Source organism: Marmota monax, unplaced genomic scaffold (assembly GCF_021218885.2).
Source record: "Marmota monax isolate L192 unplaced genomic scaffold, Marmota_monax_Labrador192_F-V1.1 WCK01_AAM20220418_F8-fsc00026, whole genome shotgun sequence".
NCBI classification, from domain to species: Eukaryota; Metazoa; Chordata; class Mammalia; order Rodentia; family Sciuridae; genus Marmota; species Marmota monax.
In genome coordinates, this window is record NW_026693108.1 from 5,284,859 (window position 1) to 5,299,005 (window position 14,147).

Genomic DNA, 14,147 nt, shown 5'->3' on the forward strand with positions numbered 1-14,147 from the left:
TTCACTGTGTCACAGAACAGGTCGGCTATTCCTCTGATTCCATTTGTGTATTAGGTATGGGCAGGTATTTTGAATAATAAACTGGTAATAATAAATGTACCTGGTAGCATTGATAACTTAGTCAAATAATATTTTTAACTATTATTTTATATTGTATATATCTTTTCCTTGGTTGTAAATGTTCCAAAACTGCAAAGTGAAATACTTATGGTGCCTTTGTTTATTAAATTTTAGAAAGATGAATCAAGACCCAATTATATTCAGATTAAAAGTACTCAGAAGAACAGTCTCTTCATCGGTCCAACCTTAGTGTGATTTTTTTTAAAAACATAGTCCAACAAAGCACCCATCTACACCAACTCTGATGTGGGACCCTGCTGTGTCCTCTTTAATACCCATGGCCACTGGTTTTTATAGGGAATTCACCAGACAGCCAGGCAGGGTCCTCCATAAGTGCCTTTAGTTTCCTTCCTGTTTTTCAGGGTCACGTGATTTTCCCCCTGCCAAATGTCACTTTTGTTCCCAAATGTGCTATAGTCATGAACCTTAATGGATAGAAAAGAAATGGTCACTGTGGTTTTCAGAGATTAAAACTGGCCTTCTACCCCAAACCCTGGAACACAAATGAATAACCAAATCGGCCTTCCATGGGTGAGTCCTGGCGGCTAGCTACCTGAGTGGTTTCAGATGCCCACGGAGGCTCAAGCTGCAGGCTGCAGTGACTTCCAGAGATAGTTACCCGGGGACGCATCTCTCCAGGGTTTGACTTCTCTGAGCTTTTGGAAAAGGATAATACCAGCAAGTGAACAGGGAAGATGGACTTAGCTGTGGTGACAAAAGAAGAGAGAGGGACAGTGGACAACAGACACTGAGAAAGCAGTGGTGACAGATGGGCCTGACTGGCGGGCAGTGTGGCCCACACCCCAGGCAGAGGCCACAGAAACACAAGCACGGCTTCATGGGTGGTCAGTTCCGGAAGGATTTTTTTATGTCTATTTGCCAGGCTTTCTCACTTTTGAGAATTCCTAATCTTTTTGTTTAAATACACACGTTGGCATCCAATCTTCTAAATGATGACAGCGTGAATGACTTTAAACATCAACCCTTTTCAAAATGAGAGCTCTACACGAGAGGCACTGCCCACTCTGATCTGGCAAACCCACCTGTACAGTTCAAGGTTTTCAAGTGGGTTCAGCCTGAGCAGAAGGGGCCACTACCAGAAGTGAACGCTGCCTAATCACGTGAGAATCCAAAGCACAAAAGGGGATGTGTGTGGGGAAGAGGTGGCCTTACCCACAGAGTTGTTCGTAGTTCATTACTATGGTAACAAATGCCTGTCTTAAACTCCACTTGACCTGAGAAAAACTCAAAGCTTAGATCAAGCAAATTTTGTGTTGTTCACTGGTAACTTTACCAAGCATTAACGTAAGCCAGACACAGGGGTACATACAACTCAGCAACTCAGAAGCTGAGAAAGGAGGACACTTGAGGCCAGGAGTTCAAGACCAGCCTGGGCAGTACAATGAGACCCTGATCTCAAAAAATAAATAAATATGACAAAATAAGTAAATAAATGATAAAAATAAAATGACAAACACTGGTATTGCCTATTTGCTAGTTACCATAACAAAAGGCACCAGACTTTAAGCACCATATGATATAAACATAGGTACAGAGAGAGCCAGGCAAAGGGAGAATCAATGCGAAGAACAGAAGGTCCTCTCCCTTTCTTCAGTGAGCCCGTGAGCATCTGTTAAGTGCAAGACTAGACAAGGTTCCAGGCCCGTTCCACCCGTGCCCAGGAAACCCGGCCTTGGCCGTGTCTGGGAGCAGATGACGGCTGTATTGAAGGAACTGGTGTAAAGGCACATACAGTTATTTTCAAAAGAAAATAAAAAGGAAAGATTGAAGAGCAAGAAATCCAGTCAACAGGTGGTGAAACAAAAGGAAAACATGTTTCTTCTATTGAAAGAAAGCAAACTGAAATCTAGGGCAGCTCTTCGGATACTGAAGTCCGTGACAGCCATGCTTCTCTATCACCTCTATCCTAGCTGGCGACCTACGCTGGGTTCACAAATCTGACATCTCAATAACTTAAGAAAATGGCGAAGAAAGCACACAAACACACAGAAGTACCTTTTCAAAATCCAGGACGGCCCTCTGACCTTAGGAGCCCATGGAAAGCAAGAGAGCCACCGGAATTCTTTATTCTTTCATAGGGGACACACAAGGGGAGCTTCCATGGAACATTCTATCCCAAAAGGGGCAAAGGAGTAAGATTACAAAGGAACAGGTGAGGGTAACTCAACCCCACTGGGTGGCACCGACTCCTGGAGCCACGCCTCATTATCTGAACCAAGGTAAAGCCCAAGTTATTGCCGGGTGCAATAATTGTTCAGTATCTCTTGCTCAGGACTTAAGGACATGTCTTTCCAGAGGAGCTCCCGACACTTCTCTGTGATTTATTCCAGTCAGGGCTGTGGGCCACGTGGGCAGGACAAGGCCTCCATGCCTCTCGAGTGTGTATTTCTACCAGCCATCCACTTTTACCGTGTTTTTCAAGGTGTCATTCTAAAACAGGAGTAACTCTGGAGCAAGAGTTTTTGGTGGTGTCGTACAATCATCTTACCAACTGGAACTTTCCATGCTTGCTGGGAAATGGGACCATCTAGTGCTAAAGAAGATGAGAACCACTGGGCTTTTGAAAGTTGGCAGGAACAATGCATAAATAAGCTTGTGGCTTTGTTTAAATCAAAAGTCCTGTTGGGCAAAGCCTTGACCTTTGCAGAAATCCTGCAGGCAGAGGATAGAGTCTAATCAGAATGGGTGGCTCAGTTAGATTACGGAAGGGCGGACAGAAATGGTGGTAATTATTCTACCCAGGTCCTATTCTGCAGGCGTTCTGCCAAGTATATTTTCAAAGAGAAAATGTGAACACAAAAATAAGATGTAAATGGTTCCCAAGTGTGCTAGTGTGTCTCAAAAAAAATGTGAGGTTTTATTCTCCTATTTTTATATTTGCTACTTGTCCTTAAAAGGCAAGGTGTTTTTTCACACTGCTTTAAGGTTGACCAGTCGAAACTGCTTTATGCTGGGCTGTCTACATTTGGCTAATTACTTTTTGGTTCATTTTTTGACTTTACCATCAACTTGAAGTTCAACGTCAAGAGGAACAGTGGGGCTCTCTCCTTAGGATTTGTGAAAAGTGAAGTGCAAACGTGCACTGGAGATGTGGCTTCTAACGGTCTGTAAAGAAAGATGGCAATGCAACACACTTCAGCCTCAAGAGCGTCTGTTTGGGAGAAGTGGCACTTCTTATCCTTTATTCTTTTTCTTAAAAATAAAACGTCAAAAGTGCTAGGCGTCCATACAGAGTGATTATGGCCAGCTGTCTTTGCTTTTGATAATGTGTCGGGGTTGGGTTCCTGTTTACCTCACTCAGGGAAAATCAGTTTATTGTGAAGGCTGCCATGGCTGTTTACATAACATCCACCCAGCAGCGGGTCCTGCTTCCGGCTCAGGACTGGAAGGCAGAAACAGGATACGCATGCCCATATGCACTCAGCATTGCTCTGGTTTGCCCAGCCAGCGTAGGTTAAATGACAATTGCCATCCCACCCTCCTGTTTCCCTCCTAACACAATCAGGTCATTTATTTTGTTAACTCCCATGTATTTTTACCTCTTCCTCTTTTCTGTAATACCTTCCCCTTTCTCCCTTTTAAAGATGAGTACTTACTCATTTTTAAGTTCTAATTCCAGGACCACTTCTTTTTTGTTGTTGTTGTTGATACCAGGAATTGAATGCAGGGGTGCCTAACCACTGAGCCACATTCCCAGCCTTTTTTATTTTGAGACAGGGTCTCGGCAATTTGCATAGGGCCTTACTAAGTTGCTGAGGTTGGCTTTGAAGTTGCAATCCTCCTGCCTCAGCCTCTGGACCTACTGGGATTATAGGCATGTGCCACTGTGCCTGGCTCAGTGCCACCTCTTCAAAAACATTTTTCCCCAGCTATGTCAATCAAAAGAAATGATCCCCTTCTCTGTTTCCATAGTATTTTAAAAACACTGTCTTTTAGCAAGAATTGCATAGTATCAGAATTATATGTTTACATGTGGTATTATAACTCTTGGTTCTAAGGTTTCCAAGGCAAAGCCTTTCACATATTCATTGTTACATCCTTGGAAACCAATGGAAACTGACCCATAGCCATCTTTTGACATTAGTATGTGGGATGGAAGGTGGGTGGATGGATGGATGAATGAAAAAATGAATCCACTTCTCTGAACCAATGCTATTTATATCAACTTTTATTAGAATTTTATCACAATCATAACATCATAGAGGATTCTTATACAGAAGGCAAGAATAACAATCCCAAACAAAATCAGCTGACCTAAAATTTTTCTAAATTCTTTCCAACTCTGATGTTGTATGATTTTATGATTTTTAGAGGTCTGAGCAATGAACCATCTCTTATGTTCCCTTTCCCATGTGTGATGTGGAGTATATGAAAAATAATGGAGCGACAGCAGTATTTGGGCATACATTTTTCAACTGTGTCCTGGACGCTGGTGAAACAAATGAGCTACCTATGCTGTAAACGCATATTGTCTGACCAGGCATTGAGTCCCTTCCTCTCCTGTGGACAGTAAGCGTCACTGTCCATCTATCTTTCTTGCTCATCTGCTCCATGTTACCCCAACACACTGAATGCCGAATGACTCATGTCAACCTTGTACTAATCCTCTATGGTTTTCAAAGTCAGCCATTTCACTGATGTCTCATTAAAAAGAACATTTTGACCTTTGTAAAGGTAAAGACCATCCTTCCAAAATAGCACCTCAGAGAGGGGTGGTTCCTTTGGAAGCAAACACTGTAAGTTGTGTTCCCAGATAAAGACAAAGACCATCAGCACAATCACAATAGAAACAGCAGAGCAATGCTACACATCAGCCACCAAATCCGATTTTCTGTCAAAGCAGAGGAGATAGTACTGTTATTAAAGTTTGTTTATCTGGGAATTTCTCTACCAGGAGATGAAGCTGCACAGAGCTGTATGCTGGCCACTACAGAGAGAAAGATCTTTCTCCATCAGGAATGAGCACAGTCTCCTCGTGGAGGGTTTATTTTTTGCATCCAATTATTTACTTATGTAATAAACTTTTTTTTTTCTATGTGCATCTCTTTTACACAGTTGTGCAGACCCTCAGGGATCCTGGAGTGAAGATTTTATAAAGACCACATTGGGAATGTTCAGAACAGGACCAAGTGTGATGACGGCCTCTGGCACTTTCTACCTCGCAAAGCCACCTCAGTTGTAGCCCCCACACCTAAGCCCCTTTCCCACATTTTTTAAAATAGTAAAGTCATATTATCAGTGTTTAAATTTCTATCTTTTGTAAATAATGCCAACTACCAGGAAGTTTTCACTAGAAACGACTTGTTTATGTTTTTTTAAAAAATGAAATATTGATAAACTGCAACAGTAACATAAAAATATTCAAATAGTGATTAAGATGGACACAAACAGTAGGTTAATGACATAATCCAGGGTTGGTGGGAGGTGGGGACTTTTTTCCAGAAGACAGGCGCATTATCCCAGAGCATTCATAGGTCTGAAATCTGACTCTGTCTTTCATTAGAAAACACCCCAGCCAGCTCTTTTTTTATCTTTGGAATGTTAACAGAGTTGCCATAAAGATGAGAAATAAAGGGCTCAGCAGCAAATCATCACCACTTTTATAAGCTGAAAAGACTTCATGGAAGAAGTGGCACTAGTTCATCCTTAGCGGACACTAGAAGAATTGGATAAATAAAAAGAAGCCGAGAGCACTCCCATCTGAAGAGCATCATGAAACCAAGGCTCAGAAGCCTTCTGCTTATCTTATTGAAATGCAAAGACCCCAAGATACAACTTAATTGGGTGTAAAACTCTTTAAATTCATGTTCCCCCCAAATGAAGCATCACTTGCGATCTGTCAACCAAGTGCAGTACAAGGAACTCCCCCTCTGCCTTCTTGGGCTTAGTGGACTAATCGCTCTGGCTGAGTTCTAACCCCAGCGTACTGGGGCCTCCACGGGACAACTCTCTGTGTTCCTCACTCCAGATGTTATGAGGATTAACCAATCAATGTGAAACACCTTGTAAAAACATGTCAGGCCTACTAATGTCCTTCTGTATTAGTTCCCGTTCAATCCACACTTTGGCTTGGCGGTTAGAGCTGCATATGTAACCATGGCCCACCTGACCCAGAATTCCAACTTTCGTCCAGCCGCCTGACTTGCAGCATGTTAAGACTGCAAAAGCAGCAAGAACAGGACTTCCAAACGCTACTGAAGCCAGAGACTCCTGGGGGCAAGTTGCTGTAATGGTCTGTGCAGGTCAATTTAGCTTTGGCTAAATTCCGCTTAGCCTTATCTATGGGGATGTTGCCAAAATTCTAAGTCACACAAAAAATAATTTAAAAATCACAGTGAGAATTAGACTTTGTTGCTTCACTGATCTTAGAGTCCAGAAGAACCTGGAGTGGGCTCTATGTCGCTCCTTTCTTTTTTATGAGAAGGAAGTATAAGGAACCATGTCTGTCCTACCAGGAGCCCCAGCTACGACACCAGCAAAGGCTAAGCTAATTAGAGCCACTGCTTCTCATGAGCCATCTTCATCTGTCAACTCCCTGAGAACCCCACGGGCCACGCTGCAAGGAATGCCATCACAGCACTCTGCAAAATGAGCTTTTCCCAACAGGATATCACCCCCACATGCACCTCAGAGCAGATGCTTAAGCTCAAAACAAAGACTGCACCTCTCATGAACAGGTCAGCAGGGGAGGAAAGGTGCCAAAATGGGTGCACTCAGCAAATATTTTTTTTCCTGCCCAAATGTTCCTACTTCCAGTTACCTAGTGACATAATTTAGTCATATTTGCAATTTTTTTATCCTTAGTTACTAGTAGGAGTGAAGTATTTTGGCCATTTTCTAGAAATACTTTCTGCTGCAAAATATTGATATACTAAGGGTTGAAAAGGAAAGCTCTAATAATTATTATTTTCCAATAAGCAAACAGAGCTGACCTGAAAGTAACATTCTGTAATTATTTTTTTTAATTTTTAAAATTAAATGTATTTCAACTGATCTATAAAAATTGTACACATTAATGAGGTGCCATAAGATGTTTTGATACACGTATACATTGTGCAATGTTTACATCAGGTTATATATATCTTTATCTCCTGTCCAACATGGCATTTTTGTGGTGAAACATTCAAAACACTTTTTTTCTAGCTTTTTTAGAAATTCAGTACATAATGGCTATCTACAGTCACCCTACTGGCAATAGCCCTCCAGAACTGCTCTTTCCCATCCGAATGCAACTTCTACCCATTGATCAAGCTCTCCCCATCCCCCCACCTAAGTAATTACTAGGTAAATGGCATTTCCAAGACTAGTAGAGCAGTGGTAACCAGTAATATAACCTGAAAGGTCTATATATATGTCACAGACAGCTGGTGAACCAGCTTTTGCTCACTACATGTTAGCGGTGCTATGATATAGCTAAGTAGGTTACTGCTGAATACATGTTAGGATTTCGTCATTTGAATATATTTTCTGGGCTGAGAGTATAGCTCAGCAGTAAAGCATTTGCCTCGCATGTGGTAGGCTCTAGGTTCCTGGCCCAGCAACACTGTACACACACAGACACACACAGACACACAGACACACACACACACGTATACAGAAATATCTATTTCTCATGTAGAACTTTTTTCCTTTATTCATAATCTTTAAAATTTAGCAAAACAAATCAAAGGACCACCCCCATGATAATGTCTTGTGCATTTATCCTGGCAGGCAATTTAAAAAGAACTTGATGCAAACTTTGTGCGTGGACATCATAGACGCAGCTATATGGATGAGTTGAGTCGTCCTACTAATTTTAAAAACAGACACGAATCTCACTTTAAATGTCAGTCCTGAGCGGGAGGGTTGTCACACTATTGCTGCTGATGAAGAATTCCACCTCAAAAATCTCGAGGGCTGGCAGTGGCCAGGTGCACCTGGCTGAGGTTTAGACGCCAGGCTGCGTGGCGTGAGGTATGGTGGAACTGCCACTGCTGATCAGCAGAGCCTGTCCATGTCTACACTGCTGGCTTGGAATTCTGCTTGGAAGGAGTTTCAAAGCCAAAGAAGGTAAGAAGAAGCTGTTCCAAAAGCTTCCTTCTATGAGTCAAGAGAGGGCGAGAGGGACATGCGGGTGCACTGTTGTCACAGGAGTGTGTTCTGGTTCTTAGTAGATAGGGAAATGTGTCAGGGCAGGGTGCTGTATGTGGAGAGCTAGAGAAAAAAGAGGGGCGTTGGGCATGCCCCAGGGGAGATGCCCTCAGGATGGGTTGGCAGAGGGCTTCCTGCTAACTCTTAGGCCGCTGGGCATGCCATTGGCACCAACAGACACTGGAACCCTACGTCTGGGACTCATAACTGGCTGTAATTTACAACCAAGGGAGAACCCGGTCCAGAGTACCAGGCAATTGATGATATGAGTATTCATATTTGACGTAATCAGCATTAGGAAATATGTGTATCAACTGGTTCTTAGAAACCTCATCTGATACTTCCAACATAAAACCTTGGAACTGGATCATTTGCCTTTAAAAATACACATTGGTCCTATCTTAATCCTTGCTGTTTGAATTTCACCCTTCCTGGGCTGGATATATTTTTAAAGGAAAAAGTAAGGTAGAATGAAAAGAGCCCTGGCATGTTGCTGGCTACTAACTTCTGCAAAGTCTTACCCCTGGGGCCTGGGCTGCTCCGAGTACTTCAGCTCCATAGCCATCTAGAAGGTGGCAGGGTTGGTCCCTAGGGATCGTTCAGCTCCTAGCTCTTGCAGTCTGGTTCTTTCTGACCATCCCAGGTGCTCTTTGGGTTTCAGTTTGATGTGCCAGAAACACACCATCCCCAACAGAAGTAGAAATTTTCTTCTGTAAGTGACTTCAAAGACTTCCTGCAGGACCCCAGGATTTCATCAAGGGAACCCTGGGGAACTCTGGGGCTCCTTGGGTTTTCCAAGTGGTTTTTATAAAGATGATGCCTCATGCACATAGGGAATTTGTTAGATTTTCTTAAATCAGAGACTGTAGATTATGTTCTTAAGGTCACTTAAGCTTTGTAGTGTTATTTTTATCATGCGGTTTCCTGTTTTTCGGTCTTATCTCTGACACTACCGATACCTTAGTTATCCTTTCACCACTCACAGTAACTCAGTACATACTCGGCCTCCACAGATCTGACTGATGTGACTTTCACTTGAATCTCATTGTTGTTTAGAAAATGTGATTAGACCCATGACATTTTTACAAGTGAAAGAATAAAGAAACCAGCATGCCAAGCGCCCTTTCCCCACTGTGTTTCAATTTGCACCAAGAAGCATCATGGTGCAAAGCCAACTACAGAGTGGGAGCACCGGTGGGTGTAGCCTCTGGGTGCCCATCTGCACACCCACAGGGCCAGCCTAGTGCCCACCAAGGGTGCAGGGAGGTGGCCCTGGAGTCAAACCTGTGCTGCAGATGGCTGCTCTGAGGAGGACTGCTGTGTTTAGTCTAAATACACATCAGCGGCTTGTGTCACCCTCGCCTGTTGTCCAGCCGGTTGCCATAGTCTTCCCTCTGGTCAAGCCTGCCTTTCTCCTTTTAAAGTTACATTTATGGTGGGCTTTCTGGAGAGGACGTGGGGCGGCAGCAGGAGCTGATGATGAGATGCACGCTTCCCTCCTCACAGAGGAATCCCTCCACACCTTCCAGAACCTAAAAGCCCAGCAACATCAACTTCTGAGAGGAGTTCTGAAGAAACATTCCCAGATTTTAAATCCTAAATGTGCTGTTTAATTATTATTTTCCCTCATTAGTAAACATTTTGGATTTCAACAGAAAAAGACATTCAGATACAATTTTTAAATTCTGTAAAAAATTACCATTAGGGAACCCTGTAAAAGTATAAAACAGAAAGCTCTTGGGTAGAACAATGCAATTATGCCACCAAGATTTTCCATCTTTGGTACTGCTCAGCACATTATAAACACTGCAGTGGGCAAAAAGCAAATGTTATTTACATGAAGCTGAGCAATCGGCCCTGATGCCTGAGCAGAACTTTGCTCAGAGACAGTGAAGATTATATATTTATAGTGGTTGAAGTTTGTATTTTCACCAAAATCATTCAGATTTCCCTTCCCTGTACTAAGTGGCTGAGCTGCTCATTTCTATACTTCAGTATGTATTCATCTTAAACTCCTGTTGCTGGTTTTAATGTAAATATCTCATGCATTCTTTAATGTTCTTTAACATATTGAAATAAATTAGCATCTTGACTAAACCTAAGACCCACGTTAGCCTCCCCTAGCAGCCTCACTAGGGGAAGTTGTGGAGGAAGTGACCCATCTCACACCAGGAAGCTATTGCCACACAGAATCAGAACAGGAGATATGCTAAGGGACGATAGAAAGCAAAGTATAGCTAATGAATTATTTGTTGATTAATTAATTTAAATATATATATGTAGAGAAGTTAACAGGAATGCAAACAAAAATAAAGTGAGGTGAGGGGGCTAGCAAGAAAAGAAATTCTGACTGTCTTCTGCCCCCCATGGAGCACATTTGTAGCAGGAAGTAGGAGGGGTTGGAGGAGACGGGAAAGAAGCAGAGAACAAATGGAGGTGTCCAGGCCAGCAGCCCTGAGATGCTCTTTGTATCTCCACCCCAGACCACCCCCAAATGACAGCAGGTCTGTTTCCTTTCCCCTTTCTCTTTTCCTTATTCCTGCTGCATTATCCCTCCTTATTTCCTGCCTCTTTGCCTGGGGGTGGAGTGGGGTAATCCATGTTCATGGATATTCCCTCCGGCCAGCTGCTTCACTGATTCCATACAGAGGAGAGAGCAGGTGGCACTGAATGCTCTGGACTCTGGAAGGGAGGCCAGGGGCCACAGCAGCCCTACACATGCACTCAGCTCTCACCACACTGGCAGCCATTCAATACCCACTCACCTCCCACTACCCTTCACCTTCTTTCACACAAAGAGACGAGATGAGCTGTGATTAGACGAGTCACATGTTTGGCTGTGAATTTCATAGATCCAAAGCAGAAAGCCACATACCAAATAGGTGCCACGTTATGCTAAAACAACAAGTGTGGATGCTATTTTTAAAAAGAAGAAGATGATGATGATTTATCATTGCATTTAGTACCCATTAGGGTTTGGTGTGCAGCTCTGGTGGGAGAAAGACGATCTTGGGATCTGCATGTTAACAATACTGCTAACTTGAATCTTCCTACACTTGCCTCCCCACCAAAAATGTCTTCCTTAGAAAAGTGGCAGCTGGAGTGATAGGCCTGGCATCAGAGGAAGGACTGGGTCCAAGGGAGAAGGGGCCCACCCTTGGCTGAGTTCACCTAATGAGACTGATCTAACAGTCACAAGATGTTTCCTCCTGAGAGACAAGGTAAGACCTGCTCTCCTGCCCTCCCTGGGTCCCTCATTGCCTATGAGAAATGAGCACACACCTGGGGCAGCTCCATCTCTGAGCTCAGCCCCTGCAGTGCTCTCCTCTGTCAGGTACATTGTCTGGGAAATGGAAACACCAGAGAACAGATGCTCCCAGCCACCCACAGAATCCTGCCAAGGGTCATCAATTGGTGAGCAAAGCAAAGGCTTGCAAAAGAATCAGACATAGCTTCAAGGAGAGGCAGGAAGAAGGAGGAAGGCTCTGGAGGATGGACGGTGACGTGCACCTTAAGAAAACTGACCAGGCACTTGGGACTCCTGTGCCATCCTTATTTGGCCTTGAATTTTCTAGATATTGGGCAATGTTTGTCAGAACTAGATTTATCCAAATCCCTGCCTACCACCCATTCTGCTGCCTAGGGATTTTTGTAATCAGGAATTTATTCTCTTCCTAAAGTTCTTTTGTTTTGCTATTTTTTGTTATTTTAAATTTAAATATCTTAAAGCCAATGAGGTCAATATTAACATGTTGATAGGTCTCCTTAATAAAAAAAAAAGTTTTCTTTATTTCATATCTTTTTTTTAAGTATAAGAATCAATTCACGTAGGTTTCAAATAAATTTGTAAAACTGGAACCAGTGAAAATTTTATTAGTTATTATAGACTTTGGTTAGACTGTTTCTTATTCTGAGTAAAATATCATTTTCTGAATAAAGAAATTGTTTTTAATTACAAAGTTAAATGTAAGGTTTCAAAGTGCATAATTTTAACCTCTGAGAGTCAGTCTGAACCAACCACTCTTCCTTCTTATTCTACTGCAACTTTAAACCTGAGAATATTTTTTAAAAATTTTTCTATGGTTATTTAAAAGTAATTTGCAAGATGCTTTTATAAAAGGTTAAGTCATACTGTTAAAACATACATTTAAATTGTCAGAAATGTCAAAGCATATAATGTGAACTACTATTTGTAGGAATAAGGAAATTGATGCAATAGAAAAAGTAAAATCTCTAAAGACAAGTACCTGATGATACCTTGGTCATACCTCTCAAAGCTTGATTTTTCATTTCAAAAATTGAGATCATGGTTTTGGCACATCAGAGGTAGAAACTGAAAATACTCAGCTGAAATAAAAAGAAACTGAAACCCCAATTTAACCCTATATCTGTGAAAAATTCTGAAAAATCAATCATTTTAGTAGATGCCAATCTAACCTACAGTTATTATTCAGAACAAAATATAGCATGCATTTATGGAAGTCACTTTTTCATAAAGAGCCCAGAAATAAATGAGAACACTCTTGAACACCCAAAAGTGCTGTCATAAAGCCAGAGGTCTCACACCTGTTCTTTTGCAAAATTTATAGAAAATGTGGCCCAAACTTACACATAAAAATCTATAATGGGTTCAAAGATATAAGAAGAAACATCTATACACAATCCCACAAGACGAAAAATAGATTACCAAGAAATATGTAGGAAAAAATTTGCAACAGTAGTAATGAAAGAAAATATTAATCAGATATATTCTTTAAGTTGTTAAATGATTGAGTATTTGTTTTTAATGCTAACATTCATTGTGTCTAATGGTAAAGTCAAGTTTTCTCTCTGTACATTGGTGATGGGCATGTAAAGTTGAACAGCAGTTCTGAGAGACAATTTAGGAAATATTTGTTAAGCTCCTTAAGAAAAGGAATCCTCTTCAACAAAGTGCCTCCCCTTCTAGCACTCTGTTTCAAAGAAACAATGCAAACTGTGGACAAAAATTTACACACGGGGATGGTTCTCCCTGCACTATTTATAAGAGCTAAAAAAGGAAACAAGAAATCAAATGTAGATGCAGATGCAAAAATTAATTTTAATTTTAATGCAAAATCAAATAGAGTCATGATAAAAAATTATGCCTGTAATTTATTTTTGTTTTTATTTTTTGCAGTGCCAGGAATTGAACCTAGGGATCCACATGTACTATGGAAGCACTTTACCATTCTGCTACACTTTCCAGCCCCATGTCTTTAATTTTAATGAATAAAAAGTATTTTCAAAAAATACTGCTAATCTGAGAAAATGCTTATTGAACAATACTAATTCAAGAGCAAATAAAATGTTAAAATATTATATAAGTACAACTAATCAAAATAATATAATATAGATTGTAACATCAAATGTATAAATAATGCCTACATATTTCTGTATAACACACAAACCTATATTTGCATGATTATATTTAGATATATAAAATTATTTTAAAGAGATTCCAATATTGAGTATTCTCTCTAATTTGTGTATCACACATCCCATTGATACTTTTCTATTTTTCCAAAATTTTCAAAATAAGCTCATGTTATCATAACTCAGCATTATATATTATGTGTAGAAGAATGATTCACTGGATGGAATTATTTTTTCATCCTGCTCAGAGCCTGCCTGGTAGCTCACCTTACAGATCCACTTCTGTTACAAATGGCAACCTGGTCTCCGGAGGCATAACTGACCAGGGTCAGGGGATGAGGAAGTGGAGGGAAGTGAGTTCAGCAGCAGCGTTTCTCATTAGCTCCACGAGGGCCCACCACACTGGATGGAGACCACTGACTCCCATTGACACCTGTGACCCTTCACAGACACGCAGACCACCTGACCCGGTTCTCACAGAA

General features: G+C 41.4%; 1 long non-coding RNA gene across 1 annotated transcript; it reads left to right on the top strand.

Annotated features, from left to right (window-relative positions):
• Nucleotides 1-10,480: 10,480 nt before the first annotated feature.
• On the top strand, nt 10,481-13,608 carry LOC124099625 (uncharacterized). Its single transcript, XR_006854021.1, has 3 exons — nt 10,481-10,775; nt 11,358-11,492; nt 13,430-13,608. It is a non-coding gene; the product is annotated as an uncharacterized LOC124099625 (long non-coding RNA).
• Nucleotides 13,609-14,147: the final 539 nt, after the last annotated feature.